Source organism: Dipodomys ordii, unplaced genomic scaffold (genome assembly GCF_000151885.1).
Source record: "Dipodomys ordii isolate 6190 unplaced genomic scaffold, Dord_2.0 Scaffold59, whole genome shotgun sequence".
Lineage (NCBI taxonomy): Eukaryota > Metazoa > Chordata > Mammalia > Rodentia > Heteromyidae > Dipodomys > Dipodomys ordii.
In genome coordinates, this window is record NW_012267275.1 from 71,174 (window position 1) to 75,842 (window position 4,669).

The following is a 4,669-nucleotide window of genomic DNA, read 5'->3' on the forward strand; positions in this document are numbered from 1 at the left end:
TGAAAATAATAGTATTGATCATAAATGATAATTAAATTATTATAAAGGATCTTAAACATTCTGTAGTGATTTCAGAACACTCATGTAACTGTTGAATTGTCTGGGAATACTCTGTCTTCTCTCTACCCTCATTATCTCTATTTTCTGAGCTAATGCACTTGTTATTCATACTTGAAATTTTGGTACCTTTGATTCCAATGGTAAATGAACTTATTGCTTCATGGGGTATTATTTTATAGCATTTAATATTCTTATAATGTTATAACTACATGTTTATTTGTTTATTCTACTAGAACAATGATTCCAAGGGCTCAGGGGATGATAACTTATTTCTTGCAAAACTTGGAAGCCCTGCATCTAGTAGTTGCCCAGTGAGTACTTATTGAATGGATAAATACATTAACTAATATATTGAGAGGAAATATAAGCATATTATGATTCTAAGAAAAGTTAAAAGCAATCAATAAATGTTGAACTAAGGTATAGTATACTCTTCACAATAATTAATTGTAATTGTTATTTTACATTAACTTAGTGTATTTGTTGGATAAAACTCCTGACATGTAGCTGACAGCTGATATTATCATCATTGGATGGATGGGAAAATTGAAACTAAAGAAGAGATGTCTTCTCAAAACCCCCTTGCAAAATTAGTCATTATCAACAAAATAAAAAACTCATTTCTGTATCTTATTGACAAACGTGTACACTATCTTAGCTTTTCAGGTACATATATAACTAAATCTCTTTGGTAATATGTACTAAGTGATAAAATCTGGATACTAGCACTTTCTATTCTACATGAAATCATTAACTTAGTAAATGTTCATCATTCTAATTTTGTCTTCGACAACACAATAAAACTCCCACTATACATGTGTTTTTTGGAATATTAGAAAAATAGTAGATTTTATGGGGGCTTTTAGTTATCATTCTCTCATTAAAATTACTTTTAGTTCCCCTCATTCCTTCCTTTCATGGCTCCATGCCTGTTTCCTTATCTCTCTTCCCATTCTTTCCTTCCTTCCTTCCTTCCTTCCTTCCTTCCTTCCTTCCTTCCTCCCTCCCTCCCTTCCTCCCTTCCTTCCTCCCTCCCTCCCTCCATCCCATCCCTCCCTCCCTTCCTTCCTCCCTCCCTTCCTTCCTTCCTTCCTTCCTTCCTCCCTTCTTTTTTCCCTTCTTTCCTTCCTTCTTTCCTCCCTCCCTTCCTCCCTTCCTTCCTTCCTTTTTGCTTCCTTTATTTCTGTGTTTTTGGAATAGTAAATTGGGATTTCTTTAAAAAAAAAAGCACATCCAAAACCTAAGGTAGGTTGTTAAATGAGTCAACTGAGTAGAATGTTATCCCTTTCAGTAACTGCTTTTCTTTTTTAAAAAATAGAATATGATCATGATTTTTTTACCATACAATTAGCCTGTTGGATTATCATTCAAAGGTTTATGTATTTTGAGAATCACTAAAGTGTATTGGTATTCTTATATGACATTACTATTACTGGAACTATTTTCCTCTAACTTTTTAATTGTAAATAAAGTAATTGTTTAACAATGTCCATTCAAGTCATTCAATAGGTCTCACTCTTAGGATCTGTCATTGTATGTATCCTAAGTATTCCCAATGGTATGTGTATGTGTGTGTGTGTGTGTGTGTATGTGTGTGTATCCCAGTGATAATTCTTTGAGAAACAATGGTGAAGAGTCTGGTACATATGCAGCTAAAATGGCGATTTAACAGCAGCTTAATAACCCTAAAGCAAATAGTGGCTTTTGTGTACTTTTTATTTTTATCATCTCAGATGTAATCATCTGTCATAAAATAAACTTTGCTCATCTGCCTAACTCTTAGAGAAGCTGTATAAATGAATATTATCACATATGAATATTAATATATAAATATGAATGGAAGAACATTCAAATTTTGACATAATGCACTGTACTCAGATCTTTGTACTATTGCATTAGGACATGTGGTTAATTCATACAGGCAAAGTCAATTCTGGTGTTAAAATGAATATTAAAATTGACAAGACTAGAAGATTAAGTTTAAGTACACAAAATTAGGCATAATTGTATTAAATTGGCAATCAGTGTACCAGGAGTTTATTGAAATGCAACAGTTTACTGCTAATAAATCTTATATTTTAAGGATATTATCAGCATAAAATGAAATAGACCTGATGCAATTAGAAAGGTAAAATTGGTAATGATTTCAGTAACATAAAAGAAATATAAATGGAAAATTAAAATTTCCCCAGATATTTGGGAAAGTGAAATAAGCAATCTTGGGGTATGGTATCTGTGGGAATGGAGAGGGTCAGTGGAAAGAATGAATGAGAATGAAAATAGTTGAAGTAAGAAAATGTAAGCAAACACAATGTAAACTGCTGAAATTATTTTAGGAAGGTGAGGCTGGAAGAGGGTCATAGAGGGATACTTGACTTATGTGTCTGGAAGTGTCAAAAGAAAAACAAACCTGTACAACTAACAGTGTCAATAAGAAATCTTATAAAAGAGAGCACTGTGGTCAGAGCTGAGCAGCGTCGCCCGCGTCGCCCGCGTCCATGGCCTCCTATGCCTACAGCCTGAGCCGGGGCCGGCCCCAGCCCCGCAGCGGGCGCGGCACTGCCAGACCAGAGCTTCCTGTGGAACATCTTCCAGCGGGTTGATAAAGAGAGGAGTGGGGTGATAACGGAAATGAGCTTCAGGAAGCCTCTCCAATGGTACTTGGAACCCGTGTAATCCAGTGACCGTCAGGTCAATCATCTCTATGTTTGACCCGGAGAACAAAGCTGGAGTGAACTACAGTGAGTTCACTGGTGTCTGGAAGTACATCACAGACTGGCAGAATGCCTTCCGCACCTATGACAGAGACAACTCCGGGATGATCGACAAGAACGAGCTCAAGCAAGCACTCTCAGGTTTTGGCTACCGGCTCTCTGACCAGTTCCATGACATCCTCATCCGAAAGTTTGACCGATAGGGACGAGGCCAGATTGCGTTTGATGACTTCATCCAAGGCTGCATCGTCCTGCAGAGGCTGACAGATATATTCAGGCGCTACAACACCGATAAAGATGGCTGGATTCAAGTGTCTTACGAGCAGTATCTCTCCATGGTATTCAGCGCTGGATTCAGGTGTCTTACGAGCAGTATCTCTCCATGGTATTCAGCATCATGTAACTACTCCTTGTGAATATCAGCACCGTTTGGGAAGAAAATGCCAACCCCCTACCTGGGACAAATCAGGACACAGATGCAGTTAGATTAGTTATTCTTCCTTCTGTGGGTTTTCTATAATTAATACTTGTGACCCGATTTAAACCGAGTAGTGCTATTGCAGCTGTAACAGTAATTTCAGTGATATGATTACAAACCTTGGCTTTGCTGACTGGGCCATGAGATAAAGTGTAATAATGATTCAGATAGTTTACGTGCAAGCAAAACATGTATCATGTCCTTTTCTCGACATCTTCAGTTCTGTAATTGAAAATGCTTCCACTAGAATAGAATTTTCGAATTATATGGAATGTTATGAGTAATAATGGAATTTGCACAGAAACTTTTCATGTGCCTTACTTTTTTAAGAGAGTATTTATTATATTCATTGAAACATACAAAATATGCAATAAAGTAATGATACAGAAAAAAAGAAATCTTATAAAAGAAAAATATGTATTAAGAAACTCTTGTCAATAAGATCTAACCCTTCATGTTCTAGATTAAAATTCTGTAGTGTATTAAAAAAAGAATAAAGAAACCTCTGTAAAATGGCAATAATTTTAAAATGTAAAATAATTAGTTTTTAAATAAAATAATTAAATTAAGCTGGCACAGTGGCTCATGCCTGTAATCCTAGCTACTCAGGAGGCTGAGATCTGAGGATCAGGATTCAAAGCCAGCCATGGCAAGAAAGTCTGTGAGACTATTATCTCCAATTAACTACTCAGAAAACCAGAAGTGGTGCTGTCTTAAGTGGTAGAGCACTAGCCTTGAGCTGATGAGCTCAGGGACAGCACCCATGTCCACAGTTCAAGACCACACAACCGACAAAAAAAATTAAATTAAATAGATTTATTTCTTTCTGGCCAATACCACAATTTTTCCAAGGTTAAAACAAGAAATATAATATGGAATGCTATATGGAATCTATAGGGGAAAATGACAATGGATTTATAACTTAAGATTGAACCTTGGGTGACAAAGACTTTAGTGTAAGTTCTAAACTTTATTTCTAATTAGCTTTGTCAGCTCTGTTAAATTTCAGCTGATAATTTGAAGAAATAACTCTTGAATTTAGACATGACCTTCATATTGTAATGCAAGTCTATTAATGCAGTATTGACATACAGATAGGTAGGAGGTAAAGGGAAACAGAGAAATATTAAGAATCTAAACTAATTTGAGATTATTCTTTGGAAATTGCAAAGTATATTGTACTATTTCTCTTGAAATGAGCAGTCACATTAAATTACCTAACTGCTCACTTCAGTGCTGTCTCTGTGAGAAACTTGCACCTTAATGAGGCTCCATATTCCTCAGAGATCCAAAATCTTTAATATATTATTTATTGATATTTGCTCCTTAGAAATATTTCTATAGCTTTTTTTTACAAATTTCCAAAAGTGCAGGTGGCCAAATCATTTCTTTTTGAAGTATGCAGATTGCTCTCCTC

General features: G+C 35.7%; 1 pseudogene; it reads left to right on the top strand.

The window, feature by feature from the left end:
* Positions 1–2,584: 2,584 nt before the first annotated feature.
* Positions 2,585–3,190, top strand: LOC105989792 (annotated as a pseudogene).
* The last annotated feature ends 1,479 nt before the right edge of the window (positions 3,191–4,669 follow it).